Source organism: Protopterus annectens, chromosome 5.part0 (assembly GCF_019279795.1).
Source record: "Protopterus annectens isolate FY-2018-M chromosome 5.part0, PAN1.0, whole genome shotgun sequence".
Classification (NCBI taxonomy): domain Eukaryota; kingdom Metazoa; phylum Chordata; order Ceratodontiformes; family Protopteridae; genus Protopterus; species Protopterus annectens.
The window spans coordinates 1,740,637,050-1,740,653,811 of NC_056735.1; positions in this window are offsets into that span (position 1 = coordinate 1,740,637,050).

Sequence of the window (16,762 nt, forward strand, 5' to 3'; positions counted from 1 at the left end):
AAATGTGAGAAGGAGGGAGCAAAAATGATTGCCAGCATCCATCTGTATAGCCTAAACCCAACAAAGAGTTTTGTTGACCAAAGAGAGTACCATAGGAAAATTGTAGTACATGGAACATTCTAACCGATTCCAGAAACACTTCAAGTAATGCCACAACTTCCACACATGCAACCATCATGCTGGATCATCATTATATTTATGAACATGTGACTAATATATTAAGCTAGGACTTGACAGTCCACCATATCTATACAGCCCCTGACTGAAACAGGATTTCTGTCTTTTGTACCCTCCCTTGGATAAGAAGCAAACTTCCTTCACCAAGATGAGCAGGACTTCCAGAAAAGCTTTTCAGTGAAAAGGACAGTGATTCAGATTCTTCCTATTAAACATCAACATCATGTTAAGCAGAAAGTTACCGATAAATTACAGATGGTTAAAAAGCTGAATGAGGCAATGATTCACAGATAAATAAATGTAGATGCCCCTTGATGGATGCTATAGCTGGTGCCAGACACTTGGTAAAGAGCTAGAGGGCATTTGGTAGAGGAAAGAATATATATATATGAAGCCTAAGGAGCCTTATGTGATGTTTGAAGATCAGTATAGCGTGACTAGGCTACCTCCTAGGGAAGAAATTAAATCAAGAACTGAAGTATTATTATCTTAAACTTTCAAATCTTTACAAGTATATTGAGAATGGAAACATCCAGAATTGACCACAATAGTACTCTTTCGTTCTAAACAAAAATAAATCTAGGGTTAAGTTTTTTTAAAGGTAGAGTGTCTGTACTATAACTCTTCTTCCCCATTTTCTACAGAGGGGAATTGCGCTGGAAGGATGTAGTATCCTACTAGCCCAGTTATTATTAATTATAACATTGTCAGAGGCAAACGGGTAGCAAAATCACTTTTGGTGCAGAAAGATGTGGATTATATTTCTACACCAGATAGATCAGTTGCTGGCACTGCAGTACAGCATGGGGATACTGCACTCCTGATTTTGCCTTCCTTTGGATGAGATGTTAAACTGAGGCCTAATCTGCTTGAGTTGTGGTAGCTTAGGTGGATGTAAAAGATCCCATGGCACCTATTGAAAAGAGTAAGGGCTTTATTTTATATACACATCCTTGTAAATGTATTCATTCACATCTATTCATTTATTTATTTCATTTATTTATTCCTTTTGTTTACTGGGAAAGTCTGATTGGTTACAGGTCCCGTTTTCAGTGGAGGCCTGGTTAGAAATGTTACATTTTACAGAATGAGTAGAAGATAGTTATACAAGATTTACATAATAAATGTACCTACATACATAGACTAGTAATGATATGAAGGTTAATGAAAACACGACAATTTAAAAATAATACAGTGAAATATGTGTTAATATGAAGCTTATAAGAGTCTAGTTACTTTCAAATGGAATCAGACATAAATAGATATTCCATGGGATTTATTAATGCTCACACTAAATGTACACAAAGTGCACACAGTTCTGAGTGAACAGACAAAACAAGCATAACTCACATCTTTTTCCTCCTAATTTCTGTTTTCCTACTGATTTTCTTGCAGCTTTACATATCAAGGGGGATTCACAAAGGTTACCACAAAGTGGAGATTACATGTACACTTAGTGTAATATTTATGACTGACTAGAAAGCACAAACAATGTGGTAGTGATGTTCTTGAATGCAGATCATGTACACTTAGTGTAGGAGTTAATGAATCTGTCTCATTGAGTAGCAGACAGTGAAGTAATTACAGGATGAAGATGGTTGCAAATCATGAAGGAGTATTGAGGTCTAGGTAAAAGGGAGAAAGGGATAGCAGTATAGAAGGGTAGACGATAGTTAGAGATTGTGAAGAAGTAGCTGTATTATGACCAGTTACATAAAAGAGTGGTGACAATTTACTGATCAAAATAGCATACGTATTAGCTTCAAAAAGACTTTCATCTCAGTCCTGCCATCCCTTATCCCGCATACAGTTTTTAATTTTATTAATAAACATTCCAATCATCCCATATTTCATTATACAATAATTCTTTACATCTCATATTCCAAGCAATCCAAATTATGATATAATTTATCTATTTTATCGACTCCCCCCCCCATAAAGTATATATACAACCTTCTTCATACTTACATTTTTACAAACACCTTTATGAAACTCATTTTCACATATATTCCATACCTCTTATATCCTACAACAGTCTTTTATAAAATGCTCCATTGTTTCTTCAACATTGTACACAACCTAACTGCTTATATTCCATATTTGCTTTTATTGGAAATGTCTCTAACACTAATCTCCATAAAACTCTTTAATTTCCAATTCATCCTTAAATCTTTCCAATCTTTCTTTTATATCCCCCTTAACCTCTTTTCTTTTTAAAAAGGTTTTACATAATACAGTTCATCCATTCTATTTTCATAACATTATTTTTCTTGTTTTAACATATTCCTTCCAGTTAAAATTCTATCTCTTCCTCATATAATATCTTATTTCATAAAATCTTTTCTATTTTTTTCTCCTTTTGCCACTTTTGTCTGTATTTACACCATAACAATTTTCCAGCATACTTTTGTTCTTCATTTTTTATTTTATAAAATATAAAAAAAAATGCAAAGATGCTAAAAAAAACTTACATATTTTTTAAACTCAACCCCCCCCCTTCAATTTTCTTACAATACACCATTCCTCTTTTAACAGGGTTCAATAATGAACATATAAAGCTAAATATAGCCTGTAACATTTATTTTTTCCATTTCTATTTGTAATAAAAAACCTCCAAAATAACTAGATTTTCCCCAAAATATACAAATAAATTAAATAAACCTTATTAAAATAAGCTAATTCAATATTTTCCACACATTGAGTATATTTTTATTGTATTTGCAAAAATATCTTTCCATAGTTCTTTAGCTAATCTGTTAATCTGCGGTGGTGCAGCGGTAGCGTTGTTACCTCACAGCAAGAGGTTCTCCTGTTCAATTCTCAGCTAGTGTGCGGGGAGTGCCTTTTGTGTGGAGTCTGCATGTCCTCCCCGCGGATCGAGTGGCATTCCAAAAGACATGCGTGAATGGGCGCGCCTTCGTTGAAGGTTGGGCTTTGAGCTGGCAACTCGGCACCATGAAAATCTACTGCCAATCATTAGCAGACCGGAGTTGCCGCTGTGGCGACCCCTAACCGGGAAAAGCCGAAAGCCAAAAACAGTTCTTTAGCTAATCTAGTCTCTCCAATTTCATCTCTAACAACTTTGTTTCCGTCACAGAAAAATATATACCTGCATTTTTTACCTTTTCTCCAAATCCTTTTCATTTTTCTTATTCATCCTTAATCTCAATTTATTTATCCACCACCCCATCTAAATTATATTTCCTTTAGCCACTCTCTTCTATTTGCAATAATCACCAAATCATCTCCATACGACATATATATCAAAACATTCATTACTGACACTAGACTTGATTTCCACTCTCCAACTCTTATTCTTACCATCTGTTACTGCATTCATAACTGATGCAAATATAATACCACTAAAAGGGCAACACTGTTTAAACCTCCTATTAATCCTAATTTCCTCACTAAACAATCCTTTCATATTTGCTCTCAAGTATAGTCTTGATCAGTTTTATAAATTTATCACCAGATCCATAATGCTTTATAATCTGTGATATTTATTTGTAATTAATTGTGTCATGCTTTCTCTGCATCACATATATCTACTCTACTACTTTTCTTTAATGCAAACTACAACTTTCCTTACTACTATCAACATATCCTTACAATCCTTTCCTAAAATTCCATATACCCAGTCCCAAACCACTTACTCAACCATCTCACTTACTTCTTTTTGCATCATTCTCGTAAAAATGTTATAATCTATATTGTTTAATCTCAACAGCCTCAAATTTCTTATCATTGTTCTCTCTACTTTTTTATACATATTTTACAATCGCTTCACAACAGTTTTTGTTATTTATGTCTCTCTCCAACAAACCATTCATAATATTTGCAATCACCTCCTATTAATTCTTCCATCTTTCTATAAAACTCGTACCCCAACCCATCAGGTCCAGGCAATGCCACCATTTTTATTCCCTGAAAAATACTGTTGTATTCCTTCACTGTTATCCTTTTATCTATTTTACTCAAACATTCAGTGATTTTCCTTACTCTCCAATCCATTTCACCCTCCATATTCTCTTATTTGTATAACCCTTTAACATACTTCTACATTTTATTTATTATGTATCTCTCTTATATTTTAACACAAATCTCCCTCCTAATTTCAGATATATGTAATCTTTCCCTCTTCAAATTTTATTTTCCCTAAAAGTGAGATAGTTCTTCACTTCTCCTTTTTAACAAATACTTCTGCATAAAAAACATTGAACTTATTTTTTCTTGTTCTCATTGTTCAATTCATTTTGCACTCTTTTATCATTAATAATACAAATAAAATACAATAACACAAAAAATTGCCATTAGCTCAACATTTACCTTTTTGCAGTTTGTTTTTTATTTGTTTAATTTTTCTCCCTTTTACTCTTTTTCCTTTCATACCTTTTACCTACATTATCTTCTTGTTCTACCATGTCTTCTTTGACTTAAATTCTCTAACAAATTAACATTCTCACCCTCCATTTTTCTAACGTTACAGTTTCTTTTTCATCATTTGTTCCTGTCACTCCCATGTATTTCACTTAAAGAAACAATTTCATCTGTGGCATATCATCTACTCAGAGGTGATCTCTGCTTAACATACAAGGCCATGTCAAACCCTGAGCTGTTGGACATGCTCCACTTAAAGAAATCCCAATCCCTCAGAGCCACACGCTCCAGGGATCTAAACATTGTCATCACAATGAACAAAACATGCTGGAGGGATAGGTTCCTGACCCAGAGACTCCTCATACGCTGGGGGTCTATGTTATTTAATCGACCGTCAAGATGTTCAAAGACTAGAAGTTCAAACGGGGAAGTTTGAAAAATGAAAATGTCAAAGCTGCAGAAATACGAATTCTTTCCCAGGGAAAGAATTCGGTTGGCTGTTTCCGTGGCCTCAACATTTTCTCTATTGTGGTGTGAAAGTTACAGATCGGGTTAAGGTAAGTGTGCGAGTGTGACGGACGTTGGGGTTAGGGTGCAGGTAAGGTAAGTGTGCGATAGTGATGGACTTTAGGGTTAGGGTGCGGGTAAGTTAACTGTGCGATAGTGATGGACTTTAGGGTTTGGGTGCGGGTAAGGTAAGTGTGTGAAAGTGATGGACTTTAGGGTTAGAGTGCGGGTAAGGTAAGTGTGCGATAGTGACGGACTTTAGGGTTAGGGTGCGGGTAAGGTTAGTGTGCGATAGTGATGGACTTTAGGGTTAGGGTGCGAGTAAGGTAAGTGTGCGATAGTGATGGACTTTAGGGTAAGGGTGCAGGTAAGGTAAGTGTGCGATAGTGATGAACTTTAGGGTTAGGGTGCGGGTAAGGTAAGTGTGCAATAGTGACGGACTTTAGGGTGTGGGTAAGGTAAGTGTGCAATAGTGATGGACCTTAGGGTTAGGGTTTGGGTTAAGGTTAGTGCATAGATAGTTGTGTATGTAAGTTTTAGTGTAGGTTTATTAGGTGTTTGGTGTGCTTGTGTTGTGTGTGTGTTTTTCGGAACAGCAAATTTATTCACTGGAAAAAAATTTGCTGTTCTGAGGTTTCGATGTTGTCATATTTCGAACTTCCAAGTTCGAACATATGGTATTCGAAATTTTGGAAGTTTGATTATATGACATAGACCCATACTCTGAAATAGACTGCCCATACATGTCAAGCAGAGCGCCTCCTTGGCCCTCTTCAAAAGGAACCTCGACAGTTGGATGGGAGATAGGAAATTCACCTCGGGGATCAAGTCAGTTGCCCTGCTAGACAGGGGTCCAGGGAAGTAAATATTGTGGGAAGAAATATCCAGGGAATTGTTATGGCTAGGCTTGTATAGGCCCTAGGGCCGATAGCCTAGTACCAACCTATGAACCTATGAACCATGTCCCATTTCTCTGCATTGAAAACATCTAGGTTTAAGACATGCACTAATTAAATGTTCCCCAGAACTGTCCATTGTATCTCAACATCCCCATTTTACCATTAATAATCCCAAAACATGGTAAATGCATAATTTTCCCATTCTTCACATCTAAATATACCATGATTTCCCAACCCCCATTCCATAGCTTTCGTTCACAGTAACAATTTATATGCCAAAAACTAATTTACATTGCTGTTCAAAATACATTCTTATTTAATTTTCATTAACAGCTGCTGTTCACAATTTTCTTTTAAACATTCTCTTATTTCCCCTAAGCACATAATCATCCCTTATTGTAAAAAAAGATTGTTTTCAAACATTGTCACAAACTTTTCTGCTATGTCAAAAGCCTCAAAAGTCATTTCACAAAATGTTTCACTTCTAATGTGAATAAATCCCTTACTTCTCTGGGCTTAACTCCCAAAGGACAAATAATATTATCCAAAACAAAGTATCTGTCTATAGCTTCATCTTTTCTTGACTTGATTTTTACCACTGATTTTATTATTTGCACATTTAAAATACACTGCATTTCATTCACTTATTGTGCTGCTATATCAGCATAAGTCAAAGCAATCTTCTTTTAAAATGCCATTTTTATTACAGTACCTTTTGTAAAAGTCTCATCTTTCTCCTTCTATATGACCATTATATCCATTCTACCTGGAAATTCAGTGCCCAACATTTCAGCTTCCTTATTTAAGTTCTCTGGTGCTATATCTGACCAAGAAACTACTACATCATCTGCTGGTTATATCTCATTTATCCATTTATCATATTGTATAAAATTTCATTTTCCAATCCACGGAATTTACTTGCCTTCTTTTACATACCAGTTTTAGCGTTTTCACGGACGATTTGTTCTTATATAAGACTGTGCAGAAGTTAAAAGAAGAGTTTAACTGATTTTGTTTTCTTCTGTCAAATTAAAGAATACCAAACTTCACTTTTGAGTTTAAGAAGTAAATTAAATTGAATTTCAGTTAAATGTCTTCTCTTTTCCTCTTATATTTGAAGTTAATAACTGCAGAGCTTGTCAAAGGAGTTGTTACACTGCAACCATCCTCAGCATCTACAGTTTAGCACTCAGACTCTGGGAAACATTTCCCTCTCTCCTAAGAAGAAGAATGAATCATATCCAGTTTTCTGAAATAACCTTAAAAAATGTTCTTCAAGTTGGTAAATGTAAATGCTCTCCCAATTGTATCCTCCCTTAAGAGCTTCTGTGTGTCTCTTCAACAAAAACAAAACAAAATGAAGAAAAGTGTGTCAACACCATGACTTTAAAAAAGGAGTGAACGTTATTAAGTAAAGAGCATTCCACGAGTATAATGAAGTGAATCACAAAAAAAACACAGTGACTTTAAAAAAGGAGTGAACATTATGAACGTTATTAAGAAAAGAGCATTCCACGAGTATAATGAAGTGAATCACCAAAAAAAAAAACACTGTGACTTTAAAAAAGGAGTGAACGTTATTAAGAAAAGAGCATTCTACGAGTATAATGAAGTGAATCAAAAAAAAAAACACCGTGACTTTAAAAAAGGAGTGAACATTATGAACGTTATTAAGAAAAGAGCATTCCACGAGTATAATGAAGTGAATCACCAAAAAAAAAACACTGTGACTTTAAAAAAGGAGTGAACGTTATTAAGAAAAGAGCATTCCACGAGTATAATGAAGTGAATCACAAAAAAAACACTGTGACTTTAAAAAAGGAGTGAACGTTATTAAGAAAAGAGCATTCCACGAGTATAATGAAGTGAATCACAAAAAAACACTGTGACTTTAAAAAAGGAGTGAACGTTATTAAGAAAAGAGCATTCCACGAGTATAATGAAGTGAATCACAAAAAAAAGACAGTGGAAAAGGTCATGGCAGCAAAGGCAGTAGAGGAATATAGCGCATAAAGGAAGAGAAGGCATTTCATAAATTTATTGCAGAACCAAGAAAATTGTTTAAGTTGTAACACAACTTAAAAATGAAGGTAATGTGGACAGAAAATAATAGGTAGAAGACTCAGGTAATAACTGAATATTTTTGCTCAGTGTTCATTAAAAATGTTGGGGAAATCTACTGACAATAAACAAGTGTTTCTGTTCAAGATTCCTTAAAGGGGGGTTGGGAAGGTATATAAAACAAACAAAACAAATATTCATTACTGAAGTGGGTGCACTATTCCACTGACACAAGAAAGGACTCTGAATTAACTCTTAAAATTGAAGGTCTATGATACAATGCATTTATTCCTCTCTCTATATCTGTCTTATCTGTCTATCTATCTAGCTATCTATCTACCTATCTGCCTATCTAGTCCTCTTACAAGAAATGTATATAGATAGAGTTACACATCAAACCACTATAGAAACTTAACAGCTGTTTTACAGAAAATTCTCCAAGTCCTGATCATGTGAAACTAAATTGCTGAATGCCACATTTATGTAACTGAATGATTGAGATTCTAATGAGAAGTTATGTATAACTTCTTATGCTAATATGCCTCCTTCCTGCCTAGGTGTGATTCATAGTTGTTTTTTGACGTGTTCGCATAAGAGTTATAAAAGGTAGATCTATCAAAAGGCTACCAAAAAACTCACCAGTTGCCGAAAATGACAAAATAAAATAAAAAATAACTGAGTAAACCACATAAACAAATTACTTCAATGACAATAAGCAAACATGTATATACAACAATAATTACACAATCAAGCAAATGTTTGCATTTTCTAACAGATTTGTCTGAAAAAGTTCCAGTGAAGGAAAGAAAGTGTTTACAAACTGTACGATTATAAAAGCTGGAATTCTGCCTTTTCTACCTACTTTGCATTTGGTGAAGATGCTTGCTTTTGCTGTCAGGATGGTTATTTCCCAATGTGAGCTGCTTGTCGTGGGTTAACTAAAACCGCTTACTCCAAGCAGTACTCTCTAGCCAGGAAGGCAAAGATGAAGGCAAAGCATAACTCATTATAATTTTAATAATCAAGACATTCTTGATAGGTTTATAGTGGACAGGGACATTTTAAGGGTTTTAGTGAGCATGTATGGGATTCCCACAGATGTGAAGTGAGCGGGAAGCTTGGCCTTTCCATCCCTGTGGATACATACTAAGGTATACCCTCACTTTACTTGCTACAGGGACCTTCCAGAGACAGATCGGGGACAAATTGGGTATTTCTCATGCTTCTGACTTGAGGATACTTCAGCAGTTCCTTGATATGCTCTTGGCAGACATGGATCAAAGCATCTATTTTGTTTTGTCACCTCAGGACCGTGCCAGAACCATGCATGCCTTTTGTTGGGTAGCACATTTCACTGAGGTGCTTGATGCTATAGACTGCACCCATGTTGCCATTGGAGCCCCATCAGGTCAGGAGGGGGAGTGGCAACACAATAGGAAGGGCTACAATTCCATCAACTGCCAGGTAGTGTGTGATACATGGAGGTACATCACCAACATGTTTGCCCAGCTCCTTGGCAGTGCCCATGATTCCACTTTCTGGCACACAAGCTCACTGTACAGCCTCTTCCTGCATGGTAGGATGCCCCATAATTACCTTGTTGGTAGGTGGAAATTTTACTTGTAATCATCTAATTAGTTATTCTTAGTAAAATGTATTGCTTAATACTAAACCACCCTTCATTTGTTGTGTATCTCCCCCTTTTTCTTCTTTTGTGTTCTCCAAGTAATACAGGCTATCCCATAGAACCTTGGTTCATGACCCCCATGAAGAATCCAATGGGAGTTGCAGAAGAAAGGTATGACTCCACCTTGTCACAGACATGAATTGTCATCAAGAGAGTGTCTGGCCTGCTTAAAGCCCATTTCTTTGCCTGGATGAATCTGTTGATGCCTTTCAGTAAGTCCCTGCTTCTGTATGCAGGATATTTACTGCATGTTGCATTCTGCACAGTATAATCATGCACTCATCTTATGGTGAACTGCCCCATAATGCCACTGCTGCTGCCAATACAGGTCCTACCACAACTGATGATAGGGTTGGTGGCTAGCTGGCAGCAGTAGTAAGGGATCCCATGTGGCAGGCTCATGCGTGGTATATGGCTGTGTAGGTAGAGATTCAGTGTCTAATGCACAACTGTGGACCATGGCATTTAGATTAGTATTTCCTAATTATAAAAAACACATAGTGTAGAACAGATGCATGCAGTGCTATGTGAGGATATGCAGTGTGGTGCATGGCCTACTGCCACTAATCATCAGACAATCCATCTTATCTTTAAATATCTTTTCTACAGTAGAGATGCTCATACAGTATGCATATATATGTTTACTGTTTGTAATTGCTATGCCTGAGTGTTCAATGATATCTGTGCAATAAATAGAATTGCCATCATATAAGGAATAAGTACATTTTGCACTGTTTTGCTGAATGAGTTTTGTTTAAGGACTCTGTTTAAGTATGATGCATGTATGTACTGCTTCGGCTATAAAATTCAGTAATGTAAAATTGGTATTACAGTACATGACTGAACTGGAGAAAGAAAATTAATGTATTTAAAGATGTAATGCTGCAGTATTCCAACTTGCATTTTTCATGAGGTGATACTTGGCACAGGAAAGGAAAATTAATGATATTGCTTTGTTTTAAGATGTATGGTATGCTTCTTTTCTTTTAATCCTGTTAAATAAGAAGTAGTTTTTTTAGTAAGATACTGCATATCAGATTAATTCATTCTGTCATATACACCAACCTTTGTGCCATTAGAATTAGCAGCCGAAATCATTTGTGCAGTGCTTAGGGTAAAGTGGCAACAGTGCTAATGTTGATGGTAGGGTGTCTGTTACTAATATAATTTTTTTCTGCTGTTATGTTAGGCCATTAATAGTGTGTATTATTTCATTCTACCTCTCCACAACCACGTTTTAATAGATTTATTTATTTTTTTTACTTATGATTTGTGCAACTGTCAGCATTACTCAACTGACATTCATAATTATGAATGCACTCTTAATGGCATTAAACATTGCACTCTGTAAGTTACCCACTTCACTTTTCCTTTCTTTCCACATTGAATATTTTTATTGTATTGTAAGTGATGCCATTAGTCAACTAAATTTTATATTGATGAAAAGCCTGTTAGTACTGAAGTACATTGTACACAAACATTTTAATTTCCTCCCTTATAACCTTGGTTGTATAACTATTTTTTTTCTTACATTCACTTTTTTCTTAAACAGTAACATTAATGTACTGAAATGCATGCTGTTGAATTGAGACATGTCGTGCTGTTATTACCTTCAATGCTAAGCCTAACTTACTGTAGGTGAAAGTCAAATGTGTCATATATATCATTCCCTCATGATAGGGTGGGTGATGGTTCCCATAACCATGAGGAAGTGTTGGGATGTGAGCTTGACGGTGATTTGCTGTGATGACTTGACCTACTGGATGCATCTGACCCTACAAACACAGATTTGACAGTGCTGCATGAGCGAGACTTCAAATGAGAGGTTCTTCTATGTGTAAATGAATGATGATGAGGCCTGCATGAACTCTGTTGTATTAGGGCCCCCTACTATTTCCAGTACTTTTTTGAAAAGCACTTATAGTGCAATGTGATATGCCCACACATCTGGACAGTACCCTGTCCTGGTCCTCGTCCACTACTGACTCCTACTTGAATTTGGTAGGGCCTGACTTGTGTATGCATGGAGGTGGAGATGGCTGCTGTCAGTGCATCACACTGTGCATGAGTGTGACCATGGCATTATCCCTTCTCTCTGCCATTTTCATGTAGTGCTGAAAATCCTCATCTATGCCCTGCAGTATTCTGACCATCTCTACTTGACTTTGTTTAGCAGTGGGCTTAGCCTGAAGAATGTCATGGCACACTTGCTGTTGTTCAACAGACAAAAAGGCCAGCACCAGGGATGGAAGCAGAAATAGAAGCAAAAATATTTTATTGTTTGAACCAGACCGGTTTCAGCTTGTAGCTTTCCTCAGTGGCTATACATGATGTGTGGTTGACAAACTGCATTTAAATAATGGAACCAATGAAGCAAATAATGACATCATTTCCTGTTAGACCCAAAAAAAGTTTATGCAAATGAAATACATATATACATATATATAAATAATATTATGTATATGAAAATATAGAAGTTAGCAACAAAAATTGAATGTATTCAAAAGAATATAAATTATAAAATAATAACTGGACATTTTTTCGAAACTTAATAAAAGTTTTATAACTTGTCATTAAGACCTGGGGAAAAAAGACCCCCTAGTTTCACTATCCATTTCTTTTCTTTAGTGTTAAGTAAATCGTGCCATCCTGTTCTGAAATCTTTATTTCCAAAAACTCTATCAATAATGGTGAAAGTAAATTTGGCTGTTGGATGAGTGAGTGAGTGTTTGTACAATGCATTGGTCATTCTACCATTCCTAATATCCCCCAAATGTTCAGACATGCGACATCTGAACTGTCTTGAGGTCTGACCAATATAAAACGCTTGGCATGTACAAGTTACTAAATAAATGACCCACTCACTTCCACAGTTGGCAAAGCACTTGATGTCAAATAATTTGCCTGTATTTTTGCTGGTAAAGTTCTTGGTCTTGAAAATGTATTTACAAAATGAGCAATGTCCGCATGGATAACACCCCACTAGTCTTTCTCCAGAGAGAGTGGTCTGATGATAAAGGCTAGAATGAGACGTGATCCTTTTATAATAAGATAAATGTGATCGAAAAGTTTTACCTTTTCTGTATGAAAATTTGCATCTATCCCCCAATCAGTCATCTAATCTTATGTTACTTTTAAGTATGTTCCAGTTTTTGTTGATAATATCTGTGAATTGAGAAGTATTCCTCCCAAAAGTGGTAACTAGCCTGATAATATCCTGTTTATCCCGAGAATGTTTTGATTTATATGATAATAAACTTTCTCTAGATTGATTAAATGCCCATGTAGAGGCATTATGGACAATATCATGCTTATACCCTCTCTCTAAAAATCTATCGGTCAAATCTTGTTGACATATGGTGAGGTCTTGCTCAGAAGGGCGAATTCTTCTAATTCTGAGAAATTGTGATTTAGGAATGTTATTGATTGTATGTCTGGGATGTAAGCTTGAAGCATGTAGCAAACTATTGCATTGTGGATACTTCCTGTAGACTGTTGTTCTAAGTGTGTGATCTGGTTTTCACTCCAAATGAACATCTAGAAAATCAATTTCTTGTGCGTGATAATTAACAGTAAATTCAACACCCCACTTATTACAGTTGAGATACTCCACAAATTCTGAAAGATATTCTGATCCCCTCTCCAAACTAGCCAACAGTCGTCCAAATAGCGCCGCCAAATATGTTGTGCAGCTAATGTATTTTCACATTTCTGGTGGTATCTGTGATGTGCCTGCAGATGGCACAGGCATTACAGTGGACACTGCTATCTCTGAGATGATGCTGTCCTCTAGACGTGTTCCTGTGGTTAAAGGACACTAGTCAAACTGTATGGGTTCTTTCCCACCCAACCTCCAATGTAATGTCCCCATTTATTTGACTTTGTGATCCAGTGTCACTTCCTGCAGAGATATGTAACTACTGTGGGGTATGCGTTCCTGCCATTAAACTTGGAGATTAAGTGCCACTGTCCTCAGGATGTCTAATAAATGTAATAACGCCATCATAATCAGCAGCCATTCTGCTATTGCCATCTACCAGCTGAGCTGGGGTAGTGTAACTGCTACTTCCTGCAGCTGACCCTGCGAAGATTTAATTTTATTGCATTAGTACTGAGACGATGGAACAGACTACTGAATGCTGTGCAAGGAGCTGTGGAGGACTCTTATCATGCACATTAACTTCACTTTCACCACTAGCAGACATGCAGGGTTCACCTGTTGATTATAAATGTCATATGTTACAGTTACCCTTTGCAGTCATCCTGTTAATGTGAAACTGTCATGGAGATACACTAACCTTCTATAAAAACATCTGTGGATGTTGCTGAGGTGGGTAATTGTGTCCACACCACATCTGATTATGCATGTGCCATCCTCATCAGTGTCACACTCATCTCCCCATATGGAGAGCAGGTATTCATCACTGAGTGTTAAAGGGATGAGTCTGGGAGAACGCCTACTGGTACTGCTATTGGCAATTTCATTTTGTCTTGCCTTTGCTCTGACATGTCCAATCATATCACTGGTCCTTTTTTTGCACTGTGTCAATGTGTAGTTCCTCTGCCCAATGGCATTTATGTCTAAAACCACCTGCTTCCACACCTTTGCTCTCTCAGACTGTTTTGGCCCCCATTTTCCAAAATGATGCTTGCCATATGTCCTTAAGGACCCCATGACAGCACAGTTTTCCTCTGAGCTGAAATTGTCTTTTTTCTGTCTTGATCCCTGCTGCTGTATCCTGCTTTAACTTGGAGCAACGTATATTAGTAACTGTAATGAAACTTGATTTAACAACATTAAGCACTTTCATTACCCCTGCAACAAAGGATATGAAAGCATACCTGAAATTCATACACATACATCCCTTTGTAAACCATGACTATAATATCATAAGGAAAGAAATCTTAAAATCACTGACTGTTTTGAATATAGCATAACTAATAATTTTATCATATTAATACAGTGAAGAAGAAATCAACTGAGCAAATGTGCTTCTCAGCTTTTGTGTTAACCTCTACATCATGATCCAGAAATGACAGCAAAAAAATTAAAATTTTTTTATCATTTTCATTGTCATCCTCTCTTATGTCAGCAGATTTTCACATAATGAAATAGTCAGTGACCTATCACCACATATTCCCTTCCTAAATATCAGTGCTAGGCACGCTCAAGTTTAAGAAATCACTCATGAAATTTCTAACTCCTGCTGTTGCCAGTAATATTACCAATGACATATAACAATTGCATATAACAATCACATTAGTGTGGGACAAAAATACATTTCTATGAAAGTAGTTATCTATTCTGTTAAATGTCCATAGCTTGCTAGTATTTTAAAACTGTGTGACAGGGATCAATAACTCTGGGTCCTAGTGTGAATAGAGGTATGATGACCTGGAGAAGTACAAGCCTGGCCAGCTGGCTGAGTGGGTTTCCCAGCTTATGGACAGAAGGCCAGCATTTTACAGTAAGCACTGTAACATTTTATTTTCCTCTCTCACTTTATAGAAGTTTAAAAAAATAGTATAGTAATAGTCTAAAAAGATACTTTACATAAATGCAGGGTTTAATTTCTTCAAGTCTTTTGGGTTTCTAATGCCATGATGTGAATGAGTCCCATTCCTAAGGCAAAATATAATTAAAGTTCATAAAATTTATATTCTTTCAATCTATGATGTTAGCCAAAAGTGCTTTTTGCAGCACCTGCAGTATGCCCAGAACGGACTCTTTCTGCAATTCATACAGAGTTATATGTATTGGTTGTTGTTGTTGTAACATATCTAAATATGACTGTAAACTCTATTTTATGAGACCCATTGTTATTACTACTACTATCGGAACTGTCTGAATATCCTTCTTCTACATTGTCTTAGCTTCTGCCTGAAAATCCTGGTATTTTATGATTTTGTATCTCTCTGTACTTGACACTATAATCCAGTGATGGCAAATCTTTTAGGCTTGGTGTGTCAAAAATTTGGAAAATGCCTATCGTGACTCTTCTGGTGTGTCACCCCCCCAAACAAAAGAGAAACAATTTTTTGCATATTCATTTATTTAAAAAAATACAGTCCAATCATGTGATGCTATGTATTATAAAAGTAAAAGAAAAATCAGTGACTTACAATAGGGAAAACGATATGCACACTGATAACTGGGCTTAAAATACTGCCCACAAAAAGTATCCTATTTTTAACAGTAATTTTGAATTGAACTGACAAAATATGGAACACATTGCATTTGATTTGATTAACATCAATTAATGAATTTTTTGTTGCTGAGTTTTAATATATAAGTGCAGGGTCACGTTTTTCTTGTATTTTTGTTCATTCAGTTTCTTTGGTGACTCGGATGTTGGAGAATGCTGGTGTGTCACTCAAAATGTCATGGTGTGTCACCTTTGACACGCGTGTCACAGGTTCACCATCACTGCTAAAATCATTGGGTTTAGTAATTTCAGTGATCAATGCTACTTTTGTCTTCTTTTCATGGATTACGATATCTGGTTTTCTTGTATCTATTTTTTGAACTGTTGGTAATGGGTGACCCCATCATTTTCTATAATACTTTGTGGCTCATGTTTCCACTTCAATACAGTAATGTTTGTATACTTCCCAATGCAACATTATTACACCTTTCAGTATACAGGCTCTCAGGCATTAGTGTATCATATCCAGCAACAAGATGTGCGACTGTTTCCAATTCTGTTTTACAAAAACTGCATTTGTCCGTTTCACCGACATGTTCAATGGACTTTACAATCCATCCTGTCCTATGTCTTTTGGTTTAAATGCATCTCTCCTTAACCATTCCTGTGCCATATCCTGACCTACATGAGGCTGTTCCAGCATTCTTCTGTATTTGAAACTATATTTATGTCTTTTCCACATTTCTTGCCTTCTCATCTGATCCTTCACCTTATATTCTTTGTTTTGTTATTTAGCACATTCAGTTGCTGCCTGATTTTTATCTAAATCTGGTTTGATTTCCAGTCCTGCTTGACACCGATATACTTCTTCTAAACTTAGCAGGGAAGTCATCTTTGACTTATTC